The following is a 15,412-nucleotide window of genomic DNA, read 5'->3' on the forward strand; positions in this document are numbered from 1 at the left end:
GTTCAGGCTCCTATCAACAGATGAATGGGTTAGGAAAATGTAGTATATATGCACCATGGAATTTTACTCAGCCATAAAGAAGAATGAATATATGGCATTTGCAGGTAAATGGATGGAATTGAGAACATCAGGCTAAGTAAATAAGCCAGATGCAGAAAATCAAGAGTCAAATGTTCTCTCTCTTATGTGGAATTTAAAGCAAAGGGAAAAAAGGGGGAGATCAAATGTCATAAAGAGAAAGGGAAAATCAGTAGAGAAAAAAGAGATTGAGAGGGAGGAAAGAGGGACAGGAAAGGAAGAAAATACTGAATGAATTTGACAAAATTACTCTATGTGTAATGCAATATACCACAGTGAGTTCCACCTTTATGTACATCTATAAAGAACCAATTAAAAAATAAATTTAAAAATGAATGAAAAGAAGACCAGTAGAATAGATGAAGACGAATAAGGGGAGAGAGGAGGGAAGGGAATAGGTGGGCACTAGGGACTGAAATGGAATAAATTTGCATGTATGATTATGTCAAAATGAATCTAACCATTATGTATAACTATAAAGCACTAATAAAATCAATAGGATTGGGCAAAATATCTAAACAGACACTTCACCAAAGTAGGTAGATAGATTATAGAAAGACATAAACATATGACAAATTAGGATATGAAAAAGTGCTCAACATTATACTTAAAGAATTGCAAATTATAATATTAATGAACTACTACACACCTATTAGAATGTACAAATCACTGATAATACCAATTACTAGTAATGATGCAAAGCAAAAGAAACTCACATTCATTGCTGGTAGGAATACAAAATTGTAGAGCCACTTTGGAAAACTTTAAAAACTAGACACAAAAGTTAGCAATGGTATTCCTATGTATTAACCAATTGTCTTGAAAATGTGTCCATAAAAAACCTTCATGCAAATATTTTTAGCAAGTATATTTAAAATTTCTAATAAGTAAAAGCAAGTAAGATATCTGGCAATAGATGAATATATAAACAAACTGTGATATATCCACACAGTGCAACATTACTCAAACAGAAAACATGAGCTAGTAAGCCACACAAGGAATATATGGATCTTAAAAGTATATTGCTAAATGAAATAAGCCAATCCAAAATGTTATCATATTTATGGAATTATATGATTTTAATTGCATGACATTCTAGAAAAGGCACAATAGAGACATTTAAAAGATCAAGCATTGCTAGGAATTTTGAGAGAGAAGAGGAAGTTTTGAATAAGTGAAACTATTTTGCATGATAGTTTAATTGTGTATATATGATACTATGTATTTATCAAAACCTATTGAATTTTATAGCACAAAGAGCAAATCTTCATGTATGCAAATATTTAAAAATCACTTAGGAGATCAGGGAAATCCCAGAACAGAATGAACAATGTTACATTTAAAAATGTATCAAACAACCTCATTGAAGGGAAAGAAGAAATGGTGCTGACCTAAGTACTTTGGATATGAGTGGAGTCTGTAAAACTAAAAGCTAAAGAAATTGTGCATACGCTCTATAGTCTAGTTGATGAAGTTTTTCCAGTGTAAATACAAGTTAACTGTCTTGATATTGCTGCATATTGGAGTGGCACAATTGATTAAATGGATGAAGGACAGTGGGAGCCAGGTTTTCCATTGCAGGAGGGCAGGGATTTACAACAAGCAAGGGGAAGAAAATCGAATGATCTATGTGGTAATGGATAGGGCTGAAGACAGCACAACTCATGTTTAGCTTAATATAGATGCAGATGTTGCATATAAAAGTATTTGTATGTGTGAGAGTGTTTCTGATAACATTCTACAATATTAGGAACCCAGGATTCCTTGGAGAAATGACTGATTCTAGGATGGGGTAAGAACTAAACACACACATGTGCATGCACACACACACACTAGGCACATACAGAGTGAGAGGGTATGTCTGAGGCACATAGGATACAACTCAGTAAATTTCCCAGTGTCCAAAGATGGAACAAACCAAAACCACAAAAGAAAGTAGTATTGGATTATAATTCAAAGTATAAGACAATTTTCCATGAATCCACACTTACCTAAATAAGTAATCGATCAAATAAATAAATAAGGAAGAAGAGTTATATCTCCCATGCAGAAATTTCTAGATAAATTACACAGATACTCCATCCTTCAAAGAGGTTCTGCCACACTCCCTCAGGCATATGAACACTTTCTCCTAAAGACACACATGGAAAGGGGAAGAAACAAAGAATAACTCTACCATAGAGAAAACCAACAAATAGTACCTCATCTAGGTGATCAAGGTCAACATCAACCATACTAAGTCAAATTGATACTATGGTATAAGGTGATGAAAAGGTCACTTCTCATCTATGGTCTTTCCTTTAAAAAATATACAACTCCATTCTGGTCACAGCCTAATCATGAAGAGAACATCAGTTAAATTCCAGGGTGCATATTACTTTTAAATTTAGAGCATATCTGACCAATTCTCAAAGATGTCAAAGTCATCAAAGGCAAGAGATGTCTGGGAAACTGTCATAGCCAGGAGGAGCTGAGGGAGACAGGATGACTAAATGTAATGTTGGTATCCTTAACAGGATCCTCCAGCAGGGGAGAGAGGGGGTCTACACAAAATGTAAGGAAATCTGGATAAATTCTGAACTTTACTTCATATTAATGTATAAATGTGGATTTATTGATTACCAGAAATATATCATATGAATAGGAGAAACTGGGTGTTAGGGCATATGAAGCTTTTTGTACTATTCTCTGAGTTTTCTATTAATCTAAAACTGTTCTGAAAAGTAAAGTTTAAAAAGTGAAATTGAACCCCTTTCTCATATCATACAAAAAGATCTTACTCAAAATTAATTACAGACTGATATCTGAGAACTAAAAGTATATTGCACTTAGGAAAAATGTAGAAGTAAACCTTTGTGACCTCAGTTTCTTAGTGGTATCTTAGAAATGACAATAAAAATCACAAGTGGAAAAAAATACACAAATTTAACTTCGTAACATTTTTAAAATATGTGTCCTTCCAAAGATACCATCAAGAAAGAAAAAAGAAAAACCAAATAATGAGAGAAAATATTTTCAAATCTTTATGTGTGGTAAAGGACTCATGTACACAATTGAATGTTCTGGGTATGAATATGTAATTCAGTTGTAATAATAAACAGGTAAATAACTCCAATAATAAAAGACAACAAACTCAATTTTAAAATGGATAAGGGATCTGAACTGACATTTCTCCAAGAAAACATGGAATGACTTGTGAGCACATGGAAAGATGCTCAACATCATTAGCCATCAGACAAACACATGTCAAAACCACAAGGAGATGATGCTTCATACCCTCTAGGATGGCTCTAATTTAAAATGGCAGATAATGTACTTGTGAAGGGGAACCCTTGTTCGTTGCTGGTAGCAATGTAAAATGGTGTAGCTGCTTTAGAGTTATAGAGCCAAACTCCTCCTCCATATCTCTATTTACTCTAGCCTAAAGTCCCACAGTAGCCTCTGACTGTCCTCCTGCTCTGTGATCCTACAATGTGCTGTGGATCTCCCAAATCTAAAAGGCATAAGTGGCAGTAGAAGTCAGATCTCTCAGCTTCTCTCTCCAAATCACTCATTGCAATTATTCTTCCTTGTAAGAATTGGCTTGCCCTGTATCCCAGAAACTAGGAGTCCTATGTAGTGATAACTCTTGAAGCAAGTCCTCCTATTCTTTAATTATCTTGTGCAGAATAAATCTGAAACTCTTGCCCATTGGATTCATTTACTTTTTTTCAATTTTTCTTCTATGTTCTGTAGAAAACTATACCACTTACTACATGAAAACTTTGTGGGTCCTTCTAGCCAGATGTTATTATTTTTCCTTCTTTGACTTTCCAAAGCACTCCATGCATCTTGGCTTGCCTGGCCTCATCCATTTTAGTTATTCATAAATTTATTAAGGGGGTCTGATTACATAGATAGCAAATGCCTAAGTAATCCTCACTTTGTAAAAATGATTGCATTGTGATATGATCTTTATCTCTGCATATCTTTGTTCCAATTGCAATTGGAATCCTTTAAGAACAAAGACTATTTTGCTCTTCTGTACTTTCTGAGAATAGCTTAAATCAGTGCCAAGTGAGTGAGTGAATGAATGAAAGAGTCAATTTAAGACTAAGTCAATTTAATTGTCTTTGTAGCAGCAGTGAGCCCTTGGGATGGCTACTATGATTCTTGTCATCATTGCTCTTATAGCACCTTCTTGACCCTGAACATCCTGCTCCAGGGAAGAAATATGGTACAGCGGAGAGAATCAGGAAATCTGGCTTCCAATCTCAAATCTACCACTAGCTGTGTGGTGGTGGAGCTCAACTCTCAGTGTCTCAATTATGCATCTTTATAATAGAAGTTCCTTTCAGTTCTAACATTCTAGGATTCTTGAAACCACTGGTCTTTATTACAATGAAGAAACAAACTACTCAGATAAATTCTGAATTTAGCAAATGAATATTTCTCTTCTTAAATCATTATATTATTAGAAACTCTCCCAATGCCTGTCATGTTCAGGCACTGTTTTCAGAGTATCATTTGTGTTAACTTATTTATTTTTATAAGACCAACTTATTCCATTTTCACACAGAAAGCATAGAAAGGTTTTATAACTTACACACCTAGGTAACAGAACCAATCTGAGATGCAGGAAATCTGGCTCCAGAGGCTGCGCTCTTGATCTTACTGATTCTCCAGGGCACACAGGAGGCACCAGCCTTCACTTCTGCCCCAGAACCACCAGCTTCAATTCCATTGCCATATACTTCATTGAAAGATTAAACTCTTGTTTCAACAGGAAGCGATAATTCAAAAAGCTGTTGTGAGAGAACACTGTCCCCAGAAGAGCAAAGAGATGTTTGCTGATGACTTTATTTGGGACCAGAGCCTTAGTTTTATTTGACATTACAGAACATGGATTGGGAAATCACCTGACTTTTGGAAAGAATGCAGTCTGCTCCCCAAGTCTTATCTAATATCAGGTGGAAAGGTGAACACCGTCATTGCAACATCTCCTGTTTTCCTCCAGCCTAGAAGATTCCATTTGACTCATTTTCTGGGAAGCCTTCCCCCACCTCTGAACTGGAAGTCACCACATCCCTCGCTTCCCCCATTCCTTACCCCAGCTCTGCATACATCAGTTGTAAGAAGCATACTGAGGTGCTTAAATAGGCTTTTAAAATGGGATCAAGAAGAACAAGTAAACAAGGGAATTTCCATCATAGGAAATATGTACTTTGATTCAACCAAAGTATACAGAGCACCCAGTAAGATAAAGATAATTCTAGAGCTAACAAAGATGGTGATCAATCTTCAGAGCTGCTGGTAATCTCCCCATTATTCCGATCAGATGGTTCCCTCTCATTCTGGTTATTTTTTCTTTCCTCTTCTTACCTTCCCTCTTCTTCCCTCAACTTCTCTTTCCACTTGTCCTTTATTTCCCACGTACCAAAAGAACTTCTTTCATCTTTATTTCCCCTAGTCATCTAGGAAAATAGCTCACAAAAGTGCGTATAAAACTCTTGAATACCTATATAGATATAGCATGCATTCACATTCTGGTTTTTTTATCCATACATTCATTCATTGTTCATCAGAGGATTATTTGGTGCCTTTTGGGTCTTAAGCCTTAGCTGCGCAGATCCTACCTTCTCATACATGATGCATATACCTTAGGGAAGATGGAATTGGTGTTTCCCAGTGACAATGGGTTTGGCTGGAGAGGCCTGAGATAACAAGAATGGAAATATATGCTTAGAAGAAACCATGCCTAGATATTACAGCCTTAAGAAAACTAGTGATTTGGGATAACTAGAAAGAATCAAAAACCTTCCCGTTTGGTGCTTTTATTAGCCTTTTTGAAACTCTTGTCTTTGAGCTCTGGTAAAACCTCAATCACAGGCAGGGACCAAATAGTATTCATCTGTCACCACCTCTTCTATATTCACTGAAGAATTCCTGAAAAGCTTGGGAAACTTTCCCAATGTCAACCCATCTACCAAGGGCTCATAAAATAGGAAGAAAGTATTATTATAAAGCATTTTTTGATTAGCGTAAAGAAGTCCCAAACACCATGTCAAAATCAAGACGTGGCTTTAGATCAAATTTGCTATTCCATTCTGTTTATCATATATTCATTGACCAAGTTCAGGTACCCAGCACAGTAACAGGTACATTCCTGGCCCTTTGGCACCACCAGCAACGCACGTCAGGGAGGCTAGACAGGCAGCATTGTGAAGTAGGAATAGCCTTAGATTTGGAATCTTGAGACGAGTTATGGCTTCAAGTGTCACCATTTGTTAGCTTTGAGACCTTGTAAAACTCACTCTAGAACTATTGTAAGGATTCACTCTGAATATTATGTAAATTAATAAATAGGTTTTTAGAGAAAATTGAAAGCAGAGTAGAATTCCTTATCAACTATAATACAATCCCATAGGTAAGACAATGTTTCCCAAACAAATAGCCAATTATTTAGTGGACCATGAAATAAGTTTAATGGTCCACTAAGTAAATTTTTAATGAAATGATACAAATTAGAAAATAGTGCCAAATGTGGTGATGCATACCTGTAATCTCAGTGAATGGAGAGGCTGAGGCAGGAAGATCACGTTTGAGGCCAGTCTGGGCAACCTGGTGAGATGCTAATTCAGAATAACATAAAAAGGGCTGGGGATATAGCTCATTGGTGAACTGCCTGCCTCACATGCTCAAAGTTCTGGGTTTAATTTTTTAAAAAATTAGAAAAGACATAAAATAAAAAGTGGAGTATATTATAAGCATTAAGGGTAAGTTTTATTTTAGGTAATTCTGTCTCTATTGTATACATTCATGTATACTGTGTTGTGATGGGAAAAGGATTTTTTCAGTATGACTAAAAAGTTTTACAACTACTGAGGAGATTCATAAAACTGTTTAAAATTCAGCCTTGCTACATCTTTTATGATTCATTAGTTGGATTATTAACTCACTTCTTCTAGTACCCTTAGTTTCCATGGTGCTCTGCCCCATGGGATGGTGCCCCTAGATATCTTCTTTCATCTTCTTTTGGAAGATGAATGACCAGAAAAAAAAAACTAGAGAACATTGAGAATATATGCCTCACCAGTTATCATTACTCTTCAGTAACAAGAAGTCACAGGATGGGAGATGGAGCTGGGATATCAGTTTTCTATTTCCAGAAGGCCCATTCAGAGCAACTCTCTGGGAGCTGACTCATGACGAAACAAAGCAAGAGGAATCTAGAGTAGACTACAGAGGCTCTGCCAAGAGGGGAAAAGCACAGTCTGTCTGAAAGTGTCCTTGAGCCACAGAGACAGCAATTTCACAGGACCTTGGAAGGGAAGTGGCATGTAAACAGGGTAGACATCTTGCCAATCTGTGTCCATGGGGTCTGGTTTCCCTAATTTACTTCAACAAGCAACACTCACAAGCACATCCTGGCTCTCCCTCCCTTAGATCATCTCTCTGCTCTGACTGTGCCAGTCTCTCTATATGCGACTACACAACAGGAAAGAGCAAGAGAAAGGAAGCAGAACAAGGCCAAAATTCTATCTTCAAGATTTGCCGTATTTACGTTCCTGATGTATTGGGCTTGGAGTGCACTTTGTCACCAGGGCATCCCTACAGAAACGTGATATCTTTTCTGATGAGTTATTGGTGACACATCCTATGTGCATGACTTGGTGTGGCTCTATTGTTAAGGCACTGTTAGGCCAGGTGACTCACTAGGACAAAGCTGAAGGCTCTGGTTCTATAGCAAAAGTCATGTCACAGGGCAGGTGTAGGAAGGCTAGCCTAGAAAGAGCCCTCTAAACAAGGAGAAACCTGCAGATTTCAGACCGGCAGCTCCTCTGCACCCTACCCCCATCTCACACACAGGCAAAGTAATAATCCTCACCTCACTCTGAAGATGACCTGATTCTAAGGCTGGAGCATGGAGAAATTTGAAGTTGTCTCCTGCATTCATTCTATAGTACAAATTCCCTGTCAAGACAATTCGTTCTGGGCCCGTGATTCAGCACACTGATTTTCAGGCTCACTCCAGAGATTTATTGGTGATAGCAGAGCATTTAGCTGCTCTGTTTATTAAAGGAAAGTGATGTTCTAATATCTGATATTCTAATATCATGGGCAAAAGAGCCAAAAATAGGGCCAGCCTGACAAATGTGACATCAATCAGGGCTTGACCAGAATTGTCAGGTGGGAATTGTTCCTGGCACTGGATGAGAGGGAGAGACCTTCCCATCGTCACTCATACCTTGCACTGTTGATTGCTTCTAGTCTTCCCCATGGTTCTGGGAGTCTTCTGTCCTGAACACAGACAAGAGGCAATGATAGGAAGGCATTAAGCTCCAGAGATAGCAGATTCCAGGTAGTGTAGTGAGGGTTTCAGAAGTTTCCCGCTGGTAAATGGAGAGCTCTTGTGGATGAGGGCACCAATACAGCCCCTGGTAAGTTATTTATTTCCAAAGTATTTTAAAACCTGCTGCAGGTCAGTTACCTGTGCCAGGAAGCTTAGAGATACAGGGATCAGTAAGTATGCACCTGATCCTGTACTCACCAAAGAAAATCTCTCAATTAAGGAATTGTTAGGGTCCATGGATGGATTTCAGGAGTTTCACAATCTCTTGAAGTTCTGTGCAAGTTCTCTGGGCATGTGTAGATTTTTATAGTAAGAGGACTCCTTCTCACATCAGACTATCAAAGGGCTATGTGATCAAAAAATTTCGGTGATCAGTTTTTTCAACTGTGATTTCCATATATTCTCATAGTAAGAAGAGTGGTCTTATCACCCTGGATAAAATGGAGGGGAAAAAGTCCTTAGAGTGATGGAAGCTGTCTGCTCTCCGGCCAATTGCCCCAACATCTACCTAAACAAGTAGGCATTAGCAGATGCCAGTCATCATAGTATCTCCACATCACTGGGAATATGTACCCTTGTGGAAGATCAATTAGAAGAGCTTTGCCAAATCTAAGGGTCAACCCTGATTTTCTGAGAAACAGTCAGATGTCACTGTATAACATCTGTACAACCATTCTGATCTCTACCCTACTATAGCAGCATACTCAAGAACAAGCAAACTTAAAACCACAATTTGTGGTCAAATCAGGCTAGCAGTGTGAAAAGTGTGGATTACCCCTGGTGGATTCTGTCACTATATCAGAGCTGCTCTTAAATTATATATAGAAGACGGATGTGGTGGTACACACCTATAATCCCAGTGGCTGGGGATACTGAGGCAGGAGGATCACAAGTTAAAACTAGCCTCACCAAAAGCAGAGCACTAAGCAATTCAGAGACCCTGTCTCCAAATAAAAATACAAAATAGGCTTAGGGATATGGCTCAGTGGTTTAGTGCCCCTGAGTTCAATCTCTGGTACGAAAGAGAGAGAGAGAGAGAGAGAGAGAGAGAGAGAGAGAGAGAGAGAGAGAGAGAGAGAGAGAGAAGATTGTATCAGCTATATCATATCCAATAGAAGGTCATGATATTGCTTTTTGAGTTGTCTTCTTGCAGGTAGAGGCTCAACTTGACTAATTGTATATTTGATAGTATATAATCTTATTTTTGAAAATGTAAATCTAAGCAAATATAAAATGTATTCATGAAAATTATTGGGCTGCTTCTCCTCTCTTTTGTGGTTGAGGAGGTGGGATTTTCTCTTAACCTCAAAATAATGCTTTTGCTAAGGAACTGAAACAAATAGTTGACCTGTAGGAATTGACCTCCCTCTAAATTATTAAACAATTTTAAAATAATTAATATAAATGAAAAATTTTTAATCATAAGATTAACTGTAACCTAATTCCACAACTTGTAGCTTTCCCAAGGCCAAAAAAAGGTAAATTTCATATTTAAGTTGGAATTGCTTCTTTCTCTTTGTATGATAACATCTTGCCTAAACAACAAAAGCCACATCAAGAAAGGGGCTTGTTTTGATCTAATTATTTAGATTAATAAGTGCCTAACAGATAATTTATATTAGCAAAATTAAAACTTCACTAAAACAGTTGATCTAAGAAAAAGTAAAAAAAAAATGTGAGCTTTAGAAAATGTAAGCTGTTCTATATTCACTCTTTCTAATATTCTAAATCAATAATCATCACTACATAAGTAGGTCATTACTCATGGAGTAATAAAGGACAAAGAAAGTTAACCATTAACCATACCACATATCTTCAGTTATGCAATGTTGATTGGGGAAAGTTATGTAAGATTCATATAAAATAAACTGATCAGCTGCTAAGGTGGTAGAAAATAATATCAGCTTTATGATCAGTGAAAATATAACATGGCAATTTAAAATTTCCCATTTAGTTTATGATGCTGTATTTCAAATGTACATTTAAATGATAATGGGAAAAATGATTAAAGTTGGCCCAGTGATATTTTTCAGATAGCTGAGAAAAAAGAAATATATTTTACCCTTCATAGCTTTAGGTTTCATTGTTATTAAATGATATGTTCTTTTGCTAAAGAAGCGAGCTGGCGGGGGGCATCTGTGTCCATGTACCAGTTGAGTTCATATTTCCATTTCTAAACTATTTCATCTTTATAAATATCAAGGAATTTTTAAAGCAAAATGCATCTTATTACTAAATAATAAAAAATAATTAAAAAGCAGACTCAATGCTTTTTCACAGAGCAGAACAATGTTTTATAAAGCATAGCACTAGAAGGAATTTCACATGACACACAAAGGAGAAACATCCTCTGTTAAACTAACCAGAGAGTAGAAATTGCTGAAGTTTATATATTGCACTAAGAAATTATTTTTTGCCCTTCAATAGTCTCTAAATATTGTACTGTATTAGATTCTCTTGTATCATGTTATGGTAAGAACACTTAGCAATCTACCCTCTGAACAAATTTTTAAGTATATAATACATGATTATTGACTATAGGTACAATGCTGTACAGAAATTATCTAGCAGTAATTCACTTTGCCCACCAAAGCTTTATACCTATTGATATCTCTCCTTCTGCCTTCCTCCTCCCCTCTTGGAAACCACCATTCCATTCTGAGTCCATGAATTTGACTATTGTAGATGCCTCCTAATAAATGGAATTATGCAGTTTTTGTCTTTCTGTGACTGGCTTATTTTACTAAGCATAACCCCTCAAAGTTTATCCATGTTGTTGCAAATTGCATAATTTCCTTCTTTTTTAAGGTGGAATGGTATTCCCTTGTTTGAATATATCATATTTCCTTTTTTATCCTTTGGGAATATATTATGATGATGATGATGATGATGATGATGATGATGATGCTGGAGATTTGAACCCAGGGCCTTGTGCATGCAAGGCAAACACTCTACCAACTGAAGCTATATCCCCATCCCAGAAATATTCTATAATTATTCAGTACATGTGTACAGTATATGTTAATCAAATCAGGGTAATATCATTTCCATTTCTTCAATCATGAATCTTTTATGGGTTGGGAATTTTGTATTCTTCTTTTCTAGTCAACTTGAAATATATTATGGCTTGTTTTGTACTGTGCTAAAGAAGAGCCAAAAGTGAGACTTCCACTCCATGTTTTGATGTCCCTTGTTGAATTACTGTCTCTCCTGTTTTCCCTTCTACCCTTGCCAGTTTCTAGCAAGCACTATTGCATTCTGTTCTTCTATAAGGCTGACTTATGAGTTCCCACAAATGAGTGAGAACGTGGTGTTTTGTCTTTCTGCGTCTGGCTTGTTTCACCTAACATAGTGACTGCCAGTTCCATCCATGTTGTTGTAAATGGCAAGACCTAATTTGTTTTATGGCTGAACAGTATTGCACTAAGTAAATATACCACAGTTTCTTTATCCATCATTCACTTAAGAATAGATATAGATACATAGATGTTTGTGTGTATACATGTATGTATACATATAGTTTTTTCTCTAATCACTATCTGTCAGTGAACATTTAGATTTTCTTATCTTGGCTATTGTAAGTAAAATTGCAATGAAAATAGGAGTACAGTTATCTCTTTGAGATCCTAATTATAATTCTTTTGGATAAATACCCAGAATTGGGATTGCTAGGTTGTATCATAACTTATTAAATGTTTTAAAATTTATGGATAAAATAGAAAGAGAACAAGTGAACTGCAAATGATTCCTCAATTATTAATTTTTGTTAATCTTTTAAAATGCGCACCAGATGAAAACAATGCTCTACTCTTTTTCAAATACAACTGTCCACCCAGGAAGTGTTCCTAACATTACTATGATTTAATTCAAAGGATGGTTTATCCATAGGACAATGGAAACTGCCTTGGAGGAAAAAAAGCTTATGTTTCACTTTTTACAGGCACCAGGGACTTGGGAAGGAACAAGTTATAAATGACCTATGAGAACTAATAAGTTATGAATCTCCATTAATCAAGATGTGATTAAATATTTGTCACCAAAGGTAATAAAGATAGCTCCTTCCCACACTCAAGATACAAAAGATGGGAAAGATCTGTTCAACAGATTCATTTATTCACTCATTGAACATGTCACTTTTGAAATATGTGTGGGGCATTGTGTCAGGCACAAATGTTTTATTGTGCCTGGAACTAAGATGACAAAAATGAAAATATGTAGCCTCCACTCAAAATGTTCAGAGTAATGGAAGGATGGATTGCCAAATGAACAACCACAGTAAAATCAGATATTTCTGTAACAGAAATATAAACAAAGCACATGAGTAACATGAGAAATATAAAATAAAATTTGCTGGGGACATCAGGGAAGTCTACATAGAGGGATTTAAGTTTGTTGGTCCATGGAAAGGGGGCATTCCAGGCATAAATATAGGCCTCAACAAGGACTCAGAATCATGAGACAGCTTGAAATATCCAGGGAACCACAAACTGATTTGTGTGACTTCAGCTGGAAGGCAGGGGGGCTACTGTAGTAATGCAGAAGAGACATGTTCAGAACAGAGGCAGCAGAGAAGGGCTAGAAGAACAGGTGGAGGAGATGCTTAGCAGACTTTCTAGGTTTCATGATTGACAGGGTGGGTGAGTAGGTAGGGAGAAGACATGATGAGTGCTGGGTTCCTGGCTGGGCATGGGAGGACAGTGCCACTGACTATAGTACGAGAGGTATACAGGAAGAGATTTATTTAGCTTCACCTTCTGTTTGATAGGCCTCCAGGACATCCAATTAAATATGTTCAGTTGGCCATAATATCTGTTGGATGAGGAGCCCAGAGAAGAAAATTGGGCTGAAGATATAAATGTGGAGCCATAAGCAAGCATAGAAGCAGAAGTTGAAATCACAGGAGAGATGAGATAAGGAGTTGCTGGGACAGAGCTGGGTAGAAGAGTGACCTGGAAAGAACAAGGAAAGCAATCGTTGAAAAGTAGGCTACACACAACCTGTATGCAAGCCGGGAAAAGGACTAGCAGAACATAATGGCCTGAAAGCCACCAGGAGAACGGGGCTTCAAGACACAGGCAATGTATGATCTGCTGTCATTTAACAGGATAATTACTTTTGTCCACTCGGTTTGATTCCTTAGGGAAACGAAGTCTTAAAGGAATTAGGGTTCATATCTATCTGAAAGTCTTTATAACCCTGGTTAAATAAACAACTGTTATTTTAAGTTATGGCAATATAATGAATACCCTAAACATATATGACTAGAAAGATCTACACAGCTTCTTGTCCAAGTTTTGTTTAAGTGTCAACATTTATAAAATTAAAGCTATGTAGGTTTAATGTAGGCGAGATAACCAATAAACGCTGTCCTTTATACATTGTACTGATATAAAATGGCCACATTGTCACTTTTTTAAAAAGCTGACTTATATCTCTTTACTTAACCACAATGTTTTGTGCAAATAAAATGCATTTATACATCAGATAATAAGTCTATTTCTAATCATTAGCACTGGCTTCCTAAACTTAAGAAATTAAAACTATTCTTTGATTTTTTTTCATACTGCTATCCTATGCAAACCTGTGATGATAGTTATCCTACCATAAGGATTCCCAACTTTATTTTAAAAGTTAAAACTAAGTTAGTAGAAGGACATCTGTGTAGTTGCGATGCCAATTATTAATGATTTTTTGTATATTAGATGTATTTGTGTTCTCTAAGCTTTTCAAATGTAAAGCTTAAGAGAGCACTTAACCAATCTGGTGTCCTCCAAAACAAAGTTGTGTGTAATGATAGATAGTTGTATGTAATGACAGAAAAATAACAAACTTAGTTGGGGAAATTTTTTAAAACATGAGGGGGGAGGATGTACATTGGTGTGAAGATCTGCAGTTACTGCTTGTTAGTTTTTGAGGAACCTGTACACTATTTTCCATTGTAACTATATGAATTTACACCTACAGGGTGGAAAAGTTCTTTTTTCTCTACATCCTTTCCAGCTTTTATAATGTTTTTTTCTTTTTGATTATAGCCATTCTATCTGGGGTGAGGTGCTACCTTATTATGGTTTTGATTTGCAGTCTCCTGATGATGGGTGATGTTGAATAGTATTTTCATACACTCATTAGACATCTGTCAATTTAAAAAAGAGAGCTGTGGTTAGTTCAAACAGAAATGATTGATAAGCTGCCACTGGATTTGTTAAATAGACTTTAGCAACATTAATAAGGCATTTTTGTGTTGTTGAGAGGTAGAGAGGGCCTACACTAGACTGAGTTGAACTGAGCAGTGAATGGGAGTGATGAAATGTAGGCAAGGTGTGAAATACATGTTGGAGAAGTTTGTGGGGAAATTAAGGAGAAATAAAGGTTGGTAGTTAGTGATTCAGTGTCGAATTTATTTTTAAGATGATAGAGATTTAGCAGATTTTGTATGCAAACAGCAAAGCATGCTTTATAAGCACTGTTCAATCCTTCTTATATGTGGCTTCCTAGTTAATCCTCAGAATAACTGCAAGAGATAAATATTTAACATTGATGGAGTATTTACTATGTGCCAGGCATTGTTCTAAGAATTTTACATTCACACTTCACTTAACTTCCATATCTCTTACCAGGCAAGTGCTGATATCACTCCCATTTTGCAGGTGAGAAAACTGAGTGGCCAGGAAGCAAAATATGTCTCCAGGGCATAGAACTAGGAAACAGCAAAACCTAAATTGATCCAGAATTCTTGTCTCAAAGTCTGTACAGTAATAAGATAGTTCTGTTTGACCCAGTGAAGATGAGAAAACTGATTCTAAGAGGTTAAACAATTTGCTTATTGTTCTGCCAATCACTGAGCCCTAGAGCAGAATGAATACCCAAGCCTGATTCCAAGGTTTCGGAGAACCACGCTACCAGTTTCACAGTCTGAAGACAGAACAGAGAAGGCCTGACAAGTGGAACAAGAACCTGCAGGTGCAGGAGGGGGTGACAACACAGGTGGAGCCATTAGTCTGT

General features: G+C 36.7%; 1 long non-coding RNA gene across 2 annotated transcripts in view; it reads right to left on the reverse strand.

Annotated features, from left to right (window-relative positions):
- LOC144369439 (uncharacterized) overlaps positions 1-14,812 on the reverse strand; it is a 39,784-nt gene extending 24,972 nt beyond the window's left edge. For both annotated transcript variants that reach the window (XR_013429196.1, XR_013429195.1), the window contains exons 1-4: positions 14,469-14,812; positions 6,615-8,358; positions 4,668-5,771; positions 2,070-2,209 (exon numbers count right to left, since the gene is read on the reverse strand). This is a non-coding gene — a long non-coding RNA (uncharacterized LOC144369439). The remainder of the gene's footprint in view (positions 1-2,069; positions 2,210-4,667; positions 5,772-6,614; positions 8,359-14,468) is intronic.
- Positions 14,813-15,412: the final 600 nt, after the last annotated feature.

This window comes from Ictidomys tridecemlineatus, chromosome 12 (assembly GCF_052094955.1).
Source record: "Ictidomys tridecemlineatus isolate mIctTri1 chromosome 12, mIctTri1.hap1, whole genome shotgun sequence".
NCBI classification, from domain to species: Eukaryota; Metazoa; Chordata; class Mammalia; order Rodentia; family Sciuridae; genus Ictidomys; species Ictidomys tridecemlineatus.